The following is a 14,171-nucleotide window of genomic DNA, read 5'->3' as shown; positions in this document are numbered from 1 at the left end:
GGGGGGAAAAGAGGTGGTGGTAATGGAGGAGGGCACTTGTGGGGAAGAGCACTGGGTGTTATATGGAAACCAATTTGACAATAAACTATTAAAAAAAGAAAAGAAAACTTTAAAAAAAAAAGAGATATTGCTCTTTTTCCCTTCACGCCACAAAAATCAGAGCCCTTTCACCTGGAGCTGTCACAAGCATTTCCCTGCTGGTTGAAAGCTTGTCAGCTGATTGTAACAATGATGGCAAGTACTGGGGTGGAAAATACTGCTTATAAATAATATTTCCTTGTTTAAAAAAAAAGACATAATAAAAATGGTGTGAGCATATACAAAAATCGTTACTAAACATCTCCATCTTGAAGTCCTGTCAATTCCTCATGGGTATTTCACATTCTGCATTCTGCACATCATGTGAGCAGAGCACCCAAATAACTTTTCATATGGATATTTTTAAAAAGATATTTGTACACAGGCATACCTACTGCACTTCACTCTATTGTGCTTAGCAGACAGTCTGATTTTTCAGAAAATGAAAGTTTTTGTCAAGTCTGAGTCAAGTAAGTCTATCAGCATCAATTTTCCAACAGCATTGCTCACTTCGTGTCTCTTTGTCCTATTTTAGAATTTTCACAATACTTAAAATTTTTTCATTATCATTATATTTGTTATACTGACCTGTAATCAGGGACCTGTAAAGTTACTATTGTAATTGGGGAAGCCATGAACTGGACCCACATCAGAGCAAACTTCATGAATGGAGTGTGTGTCCCACCTGCTCCATTGACCAGCTAGTCCCCACCTCTCTCCCTCTCCTCAGGATTCTCTATTCCTGGAGACAAAATAATATTGAAATTAGGTCAATATATAATCCTACAAGATCTTCTAAATGTCCATGTGATAAGAATAATCAGACCTCTCTAACTTGAAGTTAAAAGCTAGAAATGACAAAGCTTAGAAAGGAAGGCATGCTGGAAGCCACAACAGACCAAAAGCTAGACCACTTGTGCCAAATAGTTGCCCAAGTTGTGAAAGCAAAGGAAAAATTCTTGAAGGAAATTTAAAGTGCTAGTTCACGCATGACACCCTCAACATCCAACCACTTTGCTATGAATGGCAATGTGGATGGAATTCAAAGGTGTCATGCTAAGTGAAATAAGTCAGGCAGAGAAGGACAGATGCCATATGTTTTCACTCATAGGTCTAACAGGAGAAACCTAATAGAGGACCATGGGAAGGGGAAGCGGGGCGTGGGGGGGGGTGGAGAGTTAGGGAGAGGGACAGAGGCAAATCATGAGAGACTCTTGAATACTGAGAACAAACTGAGGGCCGAAGAGGGAGGGGGAAAGGAGAAGGAGGGTGATGGTCATGGAGGGGGGCACTTGTGGGGAAGATCACTGGGTGTTATATGGAAACCAACTTGACAATAAACTATAAATAATAAAATTTAAAAAAATAAAGTGCTAGTTCAGCACACACACAAATGTTAAAAAAGCAAAATAGCCTTATTGATGATATGGAGGAAGTTTTAGTGGCCAGGAGAGATCAAACCAGCTACAATATTCCCTTAAGTCAGAGCCTAATCCAGAGCCAAGCCCTAACCCTCTTCTAGTTTATATAGCCTGAGAGAGGTGAGGAAGCTGCAGAAGAAAAGCCTGAAGATACCAAAGGTTGGTTCATGAGGTTTAAGAAGCCATCTCCAGGGGCACTTGGGTATCTCAGTTGGTTAAGTTGCTGACAGCTAGCTCAGAGCCTGAAGCCTGCTTCAGATTCTGTATCTCCCTCTCTCTCTGACCCTCCCCTGCTCACACTGTCTATGTCTCTCAAAAATAAATCTAAAATTTTTTTTAATTTTTTTTTAAAAAGAAGTCATCTCTATAACATAAAAGTGCAAGGTAAAGCACCAAGTGCTGCTGTAGAAGCTGCAGCAAGTTATGCAGAAGATGTAGTGAAGATAATTCATGAAGGTGGCTACACTAAACAACAGACTATCAGTGTAGACAAATAACCTATCAGAAAAAGATGCCATCTAGGACTTTAATAGCTAGGGAGGAGAAGTCAATGCCTGGCTTCAAACTTCAAAGGGAAGGCTGACTCTCTGGTTAAGGGGTAATGCAGTAGGTAACTGAATGTTGAAGCCCATGCTCACTTATTACTCCAAAAATCCCAGAGTTCTTAAGAATTATATTAAGTCTACTTTGTCTGTGCTCTATAAATGGAACAACAAAGCTCAGATAACATCACATCTGTTTATAACATGGTTTACTGAATATTTTAAAGCAGCTGTTAAGACCTTTTGTCAGAAAAAAAGATTCCTTTCAAAATATTACTGTTTACTGATAATGCACCTGGTCACCGAGGAGCTCTGATGGAGATGGACAACAAGAATTATGTTGTTTTCAGGACTGGGAACAAAACATCCATCCAGGAGCCCATGGATCAAGGAGTAATTTTGGCTTACAAGTTTCATTATTTAAAAAATATATTTTTAAAACTACCACTGCCATGGACAGTGATTCCTCTGATAGATCTGGGCAAAGTACATTGAAAACTTCCTGGAAAGGATTTATCATTCCAGATGCCTAAGAACATTTGTGATTCACTCCCTGGAAGAAGTGACAATATCAATATTAGCAGGAATTTTTAAAAAGTTAATTTCAACCCTCATAAATGACTTGAAAAGATTCAATACTTCAGTGGAGGAAGTCATGGCAGATATGGTAGAAACAGCAAGATAATTAGAATTATAAATGGAGCCTGAAGATGTGACTGAATGGCTGCAATTTCATGATACAATTTTAATGGATAAGGAATTATGTCTTATGGTTGAGCAAAGAAAGTGGTTTCTTTAGGTGGAATCTACTCCTGGTGAAGATGTTGTGGAGACTGTTGAAATGACAACAAAATATTTAGAATGTATATAAACTTGGTTGATAGAGCAGGGACAGTGTTTGAGAAGATTGACTCCAATTTTGAAATAAGTTCTATGGAGGATAAAATGCTATCACACAGCATCACAGGCTACAGTGAAATCATTCATGAAAGGAACACTCAGTCAGTGTAGCAAGCTTCACTGTTGTCTTAAGAAATTGCCACAACCACCTCACCCTTCAGCAATCACCACCCTGATCAGTCAGCCGCCATCAACATCAAGGCAAGACCCTACCCACCAAAGATGACAACTCACTAAAAGCTCAGATGGTATTAGCATACAGTATTTTTTTAATTTTTTAATGTTTATTTTTGAGACACAAAGAGACAAAGTGCAGTGGGGTAGAAGCACAGAGAGAGGGAGATACAGAATCTGAAGAAGGCTCCAGGCTCTGTGCTGTTGGCATAGAGCCCAACACAGGGCTCGAACCCATGAACCATGAGATCATGACCTGAGTCGAAGTCAGATGATTAACCAACTGAGCCCCTCAGGTGCTCCTGAATAAAGTAATTTTTAGTTAAGGTATGTACTTAGCGGGGTTTTTTGATATAATGTCTTTACATATTTAATAGACTACAATGTAGTGTAAACATAATTTTTATATGGAAAAATTTATTTGATGGCTTTATTGTGATATTTTCTTTATTATGGTGGTCTGGGTCTTAATCTACAGCATTTCTGAGGTATGACTGTAGTGAAGAGCCTCTGAAGATAATGTCTCTCTCTAGAGCAGAGGCAAGATTGTTTGTTACCTATCATAAAAGTTTCAGGTTCCCTAGACTCAGGGTGACTCAGCTGTGACATACAGCCATTGTGACTGTAGCATCTACCTAGGTATCATCATGTTACCTCCGTGGGACTTGAGAAGCAAAGAAAATTGACACAGATAGGATGCTCATGATGCTTCTGTGTCATGAGTAATCAAGTCATTTGTCACAGAATCAGAAAGTTCATGTCACTTTGTTAAAGGTAAGTGAAACTAATTCTAGGTAAGGAAGTTGGAGAGTGTGGTACTTGTTAGAAGCATACTGCAGAGAATTCACAAAACTGAAGAAAGAAATGAGCAGTTAAATTTCATGAAAGATGAGTCTGGGGATGTGAATAGCATGGACACTTGAAGACTCATTTTCTGATTCTGACACATAACTAATCAGTATTAATGAGCTATTTCATATCCTATATGTTTGAAAAATTAAATTCTAAGAAAAAATTATACGATTAGGTTGGTCAGAGAAAGTGGGACCAATAAGTCACAACCCACGAATCAGACTGAGAGAAGCAGTAAATCAATAACCAACCAATGGACAATCAATTGATAATCAGATCAATAAATAAACAGAGACATCCCCTTCTCCTCCTTAAGCAAAAGGTTTTCTCATCTAAAGAAACTGAAACTGTCTCTTGGGAGGACAGTGAATGGCATAAAATTTATTATCCTGCCCTGTTTGTTTTGACTACCAGAAAACCAAAAATTCAGTTGAATGTTAGTGAGTGTGTAAGACCAAATTCCTTATACGTTGGTCCTTCTCCTGTCCTACCCTGACATTATTTTCTTGATGTAATTTTTAAGAAAACTATACACTTTACATATGGGAAATAAACAAGTAACACCATATAAAGATCCCCAAATAAACATGCTCTGCTATTTCACTCTTCTACAACTTTGCATGTGCTGGCCCTTTTACTAACATCTCTTCTCCATTTTGTCCAGTACTCAAGGCTACTTGCTGGGAAACGCAGCTGCATACATCTTGTGGCCCCTTGCACAGCTGCATAAGAGTGGTCCTGAGCCTGGATCATTTCCTTGCAAAGAAATAAGGAGCCGTCACAGCCTCTGTTGGGTACGTTTATTTGTTTGGAAATATCTTCCCCTATTCCAGACTTGGTGTGTATTTCTTCGCTCTGCTTAAGCATGGGTGTCATATGATACCATATGGTACCCGCTGCCAGCAGGTGGGGAGAGAATGGAGTCCTTCACCTGCAGTGCAGAGAGGCATATGCAGAGCATCACCTCGCATCAGCTGTGAGTGAGACCCGCCGGCAAAAGGCACAGGCACTCATAGTTGAAGCTGATCTTGGTCTGCCTCCTCTCTTTATCAGTAAAGTGTTGTTGCATCTAGTGTTTGTGTGAGTCATGTCTTCCTTACCTGACACTTGCAAACCATGCAGTGGGCTGACATCGGGGACTGCGGCTCCTGGTGGCAGCACCCTAAAGCTCTGTGCTGTCACTCATGCAGAACTCCTCCTCTGGAGGCAGTAACTGGTATTGCTTGTTCAACATGATTCATCATGTAGATGAAGGCAAAGTTATCCGCTCTGTTCCTTCTGCTCCTGATGGACTTTTACTTACCTGTAGAATCCAACCTATCTTAATGTTACCTGCAATTCTTTGTTTAAATATCCATATTTGCTAGTAGATCGACATTTCTTTGGATAGATCTGTAACTTATTTATGATTGTATCACCAACACCTACTCTGTTTCCTGACAGTTAGGAGTGAAATGAAGCCTTGTTATTTAACTGAGTTAATAAATGGACAATGAATTAAGGCAGCAGAGAAACAAGGAGATCTCGGTGCTTTCTTGGAAGGAGGTACCGTAATCTCCATTTTGGTTTTATTTCAGGTTTTTTCTTTTCATCTATCTCTATACTACTTTTTAGAACACTGACCTTTTCTTGCTCTTCATGATTTAATAAGTTTAATACTCAACCCCTCTTGAGAAACTATATCGTCAGATTTTCATTGTAAATGCCAATTTATCCCTTTTCTAATATTGAGGTGTCTATCATGCTGCTTCCACAATTCTATTTAATTCCATTCACAACTCTTTGGGAATGTATATTCCCTACTACAGTCAAGGTCCACATAGCTCACCTAACTAGTTAGTGGTAGGCTGAGAGACTTTCAATCCATCACAGTACTACCTAAAAGGTTTCTTTTTCCAATGTACTAGATATTATCCCACAAGCTCAAAGAAGTAATAGCTTTTCCCAAATTGCATAAGTTCAGGCAAAATTGGGGTTACCTTCTTCATTATATAAGCAAATGCCCAATATTTCTTCTAGGATTTTAATAAGCAGAACAGGAAACATGTAAGTTTAGGAGGTGTAAGACACATTAATACCCATGGAAAACCTGACTCCCTATTAATGTCATTTGAGAATTATTCCCTGAAGTTTTGTTTCAAATCTTGCCAATGCCAAATAATGTGTTTTCTTGCTTTAGTTGCCTTCTTTAAAAAGCCCCCTCCCCAAAAATGATATGCTTACAATGTCACCTCTCTCTCAGAACTCATAAGAAAAAAAAATGCTTTCGTCTTTGTTTGCTTTTTTTATTTTATTAATGATTGAAGCACTGTCTCTCTCTTGCTAATTGAGCTCATTCACCTGTGACAAATGCAAGCTGTGCTACAGTTAGGACAATACAAGTTTGTCAGCAGGGTCACACACAGAATGCCCTTTACCAAGGCAAAAGTGCTGATGTTCCAATATATCCTTAGTTGTTAAATTCTAGCAGATGAGCAACAGCTTCATTTATTCTAAAATGGGAAAGAGTTGAGAGGAGAGTGGAGATGTAACAACTGCTATTTCCATCCTCTTGTAAAGTCAACCAGATTCTGTACAGCATAATAAATCCATTATACATGATACATCTACTCCATGGCAGAAACAGACTAGCCTAAAGCTTCTTACACATTTTTTAAAATTTAGTTCTCTATGCTGCTCCTTTATGTATGCTCATCTAGAGCAATGAACTGGGAAGGAAAAAAAAAATCAAGTAAAAATATAATGACACAACTATTCACTATAACGACACTACCTTTCATAGATTTATTCTCTCGTTCTCTGTATACCCCTTCTTTCATAGACGGCTTAATGTGAGGTGAACTCCTAAAGCACTTAACAATTTGTGCCACTTATTTATCACTTACAGTTGCATCTTCAACACATATGATCATATGATTACCAATACACCAGAAGTAGTTGAGAGAGCTTTACTCCTTGATGAGAAAATGGATGAATCAATGAATAAATGAATGTGAATGAATTACTTCTCTCTAACTAGTGCTTTAATGTTAGTTTCAAGAGATTAATTTTTCCTTGTATTTCTATATAAATTAGCAAACATGCTTTCTTATCTTTTCTTTGTGAGCCATAGCTCTGAAAACTGAGTAAATTTGAATAAAAAAACATTAGCCGTAATATTTCTGAAAAGCATTATTATTTATAAAAATCCTGTTGGATCACTACATAGTCAAGACCTCAAAGCCTTTGTAAATGTATTTCAACTCCTTCTGAGAAGCCAGTGTCACACCATTCTGTCTTTTAGGATAGCAAATGAAAAAGGTGAAATTAATCTAGAGAAACGAAATCCTTCTCCACATTCCTCTCCCTAATAGATACCTGGAAACTCCAGGAAAGAGCTATTATTTCTTAGATTACATTATTTAAATATAATGGGGGAAGCTCTTATGAGAAGTAGTATCATGTGCTGGAATTCTACTTTCACTCCCACCCCCAGCCACCCCAACTGTCATGGTGCCCTGACTTGAACTTGGCAGCCCTGGACCTCCCCAAGTTTCAGGCCATGAACTTGTTCCCAAGAGAAATAATGGGAATTATGTCAAGGGCAAAGGACCAGAGTCTGGAATAAAAAGAACTGTTCCCAGAGCTGAAATGCTCTTATAATCTACACTCAAATTAGCACATTTTTTTTTTAAACACTGCTCTTGTCAAAGATATTACTCATGAGGCTTCCTCAAGACCAGTGATTTGTTTGTAGAAGTTGAACATAGAACCAGTAATGCCATTAAAGGAGAGAGGAGGGGAGGGGAGGGGAGGGGAGGGGAGGGGAGGGGAAGGGAGGGGAGGGCAGGGGAGGAAGAAAGGAAGGAAGGAAGGAAGGAAGGAAGGAAGGAAGGAAGGAAGGAAGGAAGGGAGGGAAGGAGGGAGGGAGGGAGGGAGGGAGGGAGGAAGAAAAGAAGGAAGAAAGGAAGGAAGGAAGGAAGGAAGGAAGGAAGGAAGGAAGGAAAGAAGTTGTCCATGAACTTGATCCTAGGCTAGTAGCTGAATATCAAATTTCTGTAATAACTGGCATGCAAAAATCAAATATTGTTGGATGATGTGTTGAAAACAGATTTGCCTTCCTTGGATAAGACAAGGTAAACCTGCGTTACCAGGTCTTGCTCCTTTCTTCAAACTATTGCTATATGAAACTGTTTTTAGATGTTATCTCTTATCTTCCAAAGACATTTCATCAGTCCTCCAACTGGTTGTGAACAGAATATGGTCTATGATGGAGACCTTTTATTAATCCTCAGTTGTTAGTGCTTACAAAAATTTAATAAAAGTCAAAAAAAAATGAGTTCAAGGGGCGCCTGCATGGCTTAGTCAGTTCAGTGTTCAATTTTTTATCTCAGCTCGGGTCATGATCTCATGGTTTGTGGAATTGAGTCCCGTGTCTGACTCTCCACTGGCAGCACAGAGCCTGCTTGGAATTCTCTCTCTCTCTTACTATCTTGCTCTCTCGCTCTTGCTTTTGTTCTCGTTCCCTCACTGCCCCTCCTCCACTCACACACATTCACTCTCTCAATCAAAATAAACAACTAAATTTTAAAAAAAGTTAAAAAAAATAAGCAAGCTTCACCCAAGACAAAATCCAGAGTTTTGAGGATAGGACATGAATAGACCAGCATCTACAAATTTCCAAGAATGGGATGGTCTAGGAAAAATAAAATTTTCTGGGAAAAATGAAGACACTGTCCACTATTCAGTTGAGAAAAATAAATCAGCTATAGGGAAGTTCATATTGACTGTTCATTATAATACAAAAAAATCTTACTGCAGCAAATAAAAATGAGAAGTTTCTAACAAATGTATATTGTAGAGACAACTGGGAGCCTGGGACGGAAATAAATGACTTTATTAAATTAACACATGGCTCAAGACAGAGGAATCCATTTACCTTAGGTATCCATAAAGCAGAACTTTCTGAAGTCAAGAAAATAAACTGAGATTTTATATTTTCACAATAGTTAAAGAGAAGACCATACACTGTATACAATAGACATAGTGAGTATTTTATATGCTTATTGTACTGTTGCTTTTAGTGTGGCTATTTGAATCTTTTAAGAAATAAAATTGTTCTGTGCTTTTATAATAAATACTAAATACATTTATCACTTGGCATGATTCAACCGACATATATTAACTTTCAAGTTCTACAGAAACAAAGTCCTCTTGCACATTTCAGTTCTAAATTTTATCTGTATAAAAATGTTAAAAGTCTACTAGCTTCAACTATAATAATAGAAGTTGCCTGCTGTTTGAAACATTACCACTAAGGGGGTCTTATCTTAAAGTATGAAAAAAATTGTTTTATTGATCATACTGTCACTTTCACATTGCATATTGCTTCCTCTTCTTGACAGTCACTTAGGCAGTCAAATAACTTTGTTAAATATTTTTTTGCTTCTGTTTGTATCTCTTTTATGTCTGTCCACTTCATTTCTATTTACTCCACTTTGCCCCTTTTTTGTTTAGCTATTCTATAACCTCATGGAAGGCCTTGAGTAAGAGATCAGAAGACAATATAAGCCAGACTTAACTGTACCTCATCATGTAGCTTATTTTTTTTCCCTGTACAAGTTTACTACTGTAAAATGAAGAGGCTGGACTAAATCAAAATTGCATGTAAAATTCTGTGCTTACATGCATTTTTCTTAAGAAAAAGAGTCATCATATATCAGTTTTTCAGAGTAGATTTTTAAACTATAGCTGATTTGCTACTTGGACTAGCCAAACAACATTGTGTTCTTTCTTATCTCCTAAAACAACCCAGGCACTATAAAAGAATCATTTTCTCCAATACAGCCTCAAAAAGTGTTCATATATTTATGGATAATGAAAATTCCCTATGATGTGCGTGTGTGTGTTTATGTGTGTTTCTCTCTGGTTTTAAATTACCTTAATGCTGTCTGATAAAGGAATTCAATGGGTATCAACAATAAAACTTACTGGAAACTATGCTGTTTTAGGGGTGGGGGTTGAGTGAGAAAAAAGAGAACACAAGCAGAAGAGGGACAGAGGAGGAGAGAGAGAGAAAGAGACTAAGAGAGACAGAATCTTAAGCAGGCTCCATGCCTAGCACAGAGCCCAATGTGGGCCTGTTCTCAGAACTGTGAGATCATGACCTGAGTCAAAATGGACTGAGCCACCCACGCACTCCTGGAAACTACATTTAAATAAAACATGGGTGATGTTAAGAGTACTGCTAATGTCCTTAAATACAAAATGGAATAGGAAGGAGGTGTTAACAAAATCCTGAGCATACCTCCTCCGACAGATACAACAAATCTACAGCTATATATATGGAACAATTCCCTCCGAAAAAGACCTGAAAACTAGCTGAACAGCTCTTTCACAACAAAGGATTTTAAAAGGGTCACACAGAGACATGCATGAAAGACAAAGATCTGGTCTCACCAAACCTCCACCCACAAGTGCCACAATCAAGAGGGATCTCACAAACACAGACATTCTCTCCAAGGATCAGGGATTTGTGCCCCACATCAGGCACCCCAACCCTTGTGACCAGTACCAGAGAGACAAGCCCCCAAAATGTCTGGCTTTCAAAATCAATGAGGTTACATCTAGGAGAACCACAGTGCTGTAAGAAATGAAGATTATACTCTTAAAGGGCATGTGCACAGACTCACCTGCCCTAGGAACCAGGAAAAAAAGCAGAAGGTGGAAAAGCACCAAAACCACATGTGAATAAGACTCATTTGTTAAACTAAAAGTATCTGCTTGGAAGGGCAGGACTGGCTACAGAGACAGAACTGGCAAGCACCATCTTGAGTTTTCCTTCCATCTTGTTCGTGCTAACACTGGCAGGTGCCATACTGCACTCTCCTCTAACCTCCTAGGACGAGTAGGCATGTTCCACTCCTGCCCCACTACTGTTGCCACACCAAGGCCACTCCAAGTACACAGCTCACACAGGAGATGCCCTAAGGGTGCCTCACTCTAGTTGCCAGGGGATTGTATTTCTGAGCCAAACACATCTGAAACAATCAAAGAGACCGTTCTTAGCAGATTACCACTCTCAGGGCACTGCACAGAGAGCAGACTGAATCACATTCACAGTCTTCCTGTGAAAAAGGCCTACTCACTTCATCTGTAAGATTCAGCATGAGGGGCAAGCTTCAGGTTTACCATGCAAACACATGTTGCAGAGGTACTCACAGGGAACAAAGATCAGAGGATGTATTTTGCACTCCCTCATGACCTTCCTTCAGGTCACCAGTACCTCCCAGAAAGGAATTAATATACTTGTCTAACACCCTGCTTTTTGGGATACCTGGGTGGCTCAGCCAGCTGAGTGCGTGACTCTTGATTTCAGCTCGGATGGTGATCCCAGTGTTGTGGGATCAAGCTCCATGTCAGGCTCTGTGCTAGATGTGGAGCCTGCTTGAGATTTTCTCTTTCTCCCTCTGCCCCTCTCCCCACTCATGCTCTCTCTCTCCCTCTAAAATACTAAATAAATAAATAAATAAATCCCTGCTTTTTGCAACTGTTGCCCCCCCAAAAAAACACCTGCAGATCACCTGGTAAGGAGACTAGCAAGGTTTACAATTGCAGAGCCATAGGACTATACATATTTGCATACTTCAAAAGCTTCTGCCTGATGAACTAGCTTCGAATCAGCTTGAAACTCGGTGCTAACTGAAAAACCTCCCTCTGGAACACAGGTCTTAGCATACTCTCAACAACTGGGACCTATCAAAAATAAATCGTGCTGTTCAATCATAAAGGCTCCAAAGACAATCAAGAACTATGGCAGGATTCAATGTTATGGCTCATCTCTTACACAAAGCCACGCTTTCAAGACTGGAAGAGATAGGTTTTTCACCTAAAAATAGAAAGAAACACAGAGAATCAAGCAAAATGAGGAAATGGAGGAATATATTCCAAATGAAAGAAGAAAACCCCAGAAAATAAACCTTAATGAAACAGAGGTAAATAATGTACATGATACAGAATTCAAAGTAATGGTCAGAAGGATGTTTACTGAACTCATTAAAAGAATGAATAAATACAATGAGAACATCTACAAAGAGATAGAAAATACAAGAAAGTGCCAAAAAGAAGTCACAGAGCTGAAGACTACCATAACTGAACTGAAAAATACAATAGAAGGGTTCAAAAACAGACCAGATGGAGCTGAAGAAAGAATCAATGATCTAAAAGACAGGGAAGGAGAACTCATTGAAACAGAGAAAAAAAGGAGAAAATAAGAATCTTAAAAACTGAAGATAGTTTAAGGGACTATAGGACAAAAGCAAACAAACTAACATTCACATTATAGGGCCCTTAATGGAAAAAAAGGAAAGAAAAAGGGACAAAAAAACATATGAAAAGAAATTATGGTTGAAAAAATCTCTAATCTGGGGGAAAAACACACATTCAGATACAGGAAACCCAGAGAATCTGAAGTTAGATGAGCCCAAAGAGACCTACACCAAGACACATGACGAAAATATCAAGTTTGAGAATCTTAAAAGCAGCAAGAGGAAAAAAAAAGTTATATACAAGGAAATCAACAAGACTACCAGCAGATTTCTCAGTAGAAATGTTGCAGGCCATACGGAAGAAAATGACATATTCAAAGTGCTGAAAGGGAAAAACCTCAAATCAAGAATACTCTACCCAGCAAAGTAATTATTCAAAATTGAAGGAAAGATAAAGTTTTCCAGACAAGCAAAAGCTAAGAAAGTTTGCCACCACTAAATCTGCCTTATAAGAAATTTCAAAGGGATTTCGTTAAGCCAAAAAGGTAGGGCAAGTAACAAAAAAACATGAAAATACAAATCTCACTATTAATCCCACCATTAGATAAACATAAAGTAAAGGTAGAGAAATGATCACTTATAAAGCTAGTATGAAAGTCAAAAGACAAAAGTAGCTATGATAATGATAACTACAATATTTGATCAAGGAGTACATAAAATTAAAACATGTGAAATGTGATATCACAAACAAAACATGGAGGAGCATTAAAATATAATTTTTTAAAAATGTGTTGAAACTTAACTTGATATCAACTTAAAACAGAAGGTTATATAGAGACAGGCTGTTGTATGTAACCTTCATGACAACCACAGAGCAAAAACCTATATTAAAAATACAAAATAATGAGAAAAAATCTAAGCAAAATACTACAGAAAGTTATCAAAACACAGGAGAAAAAAGGAAGAGAAGAAAGGAACAGGGAGACTACAAAACAGCCAGAAAACAACAAAATGGTGATAAATACATAGCTATCAATAATTAACTTAAATGTACATGGACAGAATGCTACAATCAAGACACTGGCTCAGTGAATTTTTAGAAAAAAGGTACATCTATGTGCTGCTTACAAGAGACTTACTTCAGAGTGAATCACTGACAATGAATGGATGAAATTTTTTCTTCATTTGAATGGAAATCAATAGCTGGGGTAGCTATATCAAGAAAACAAAATTTAAAACCAAGACTGTAACAAAAGAAAAAGGTGAACATTACATAATGATAAACTGTTGGGAGCCATTTCTGAACTCACTAAGTTGAGAATACTCCTTGTGAGGGTAAGACCGGTTTTGTACGGCCTCCCACCATCAGAGGGTGACCGATATCTACCCCACACTCAATTATTTTTTGAGCACTGACCCCCCCAAGGCACCTCACTGATTGGTATCCGGAGTAACTTGTCCCCTTATTCTAAAATATACTGACTGAGTTGCATTTCTATACACCAAAAATGAAGCGGCAGAGAAATCAAGAAACAGATCTCATTCACGATTGCACGAAAAACTATCAAATACCTAGGAGTAAACCTAACCAAGGATGTAAAAGACCTATGTGATGAAAACGATAGAAAACTTATGAAAGAGATTGAAGAAGACACCAAGAAATGGAAAAACATTCCCTGTTCATGGATAGGAAGAATAAACATTGTGAGAATGTCATTACTACTCAAAGCAATCTACACATTCAATGCAATCCCCATCAAAATTAACCAACATTCTTCTCAAAGCTAGAACAAACTATCCTCAAATTCATATGGAACCACAAAAGACCCCAAATAGCCAAAGTTATATTGAAGAAGAAAACCAAAACGGGAGGCATCACAATCCCAGACATTAGCCTCTACTACAACGCTGTCATCATCAAGACATTATGGTACTGGCACAAAAACAGACACATAGAC

The 14,171-nt window shown here is 38.3% G+C and overlaps 1 long non-coding RNA gene across 1 annotated transcript in view; it reads right to left on the bottom strand.

The window, feature by feature from the left end:
• Nucleotides 1-672: 672 nt before the first annotated feature.
• Nucleotides 673-14,171, bottom strand: part of LOC115291027 — a 40,623-nt gene continuing 27,124 nt past the window's right edge. Inside the window, exon 3 of the long non-coding RNA XR_003908364.1 lies at nt 673-820. This is a non-coding gene — a long non-coding RNA (uncharacterized LOC115291027). The remainder of the gene's footprint in view (nt 821-14,171) is intronic.

The sequence above is a fragment of the Suricata suricatta genome, chromosome 5, assembly GCF_006229205.1.
Source record: "Suricata suricatta isolate VVHF042 chromosome 5, meerkat_22Aug2017_6uvM2_HiC, whole genome shotgun sequence".
Lineage (NCBI taxonomy): Eukaryota > Metazoa > Chordata > Mammalia > Carnivora > Herpestidae > Suricata > Suricata suricatta.
The sequence above is the reverse complement of the archived record's forward strand: the minus strand, read 5'-3'. Positions and strand labels throughout refer to the sequence as shown.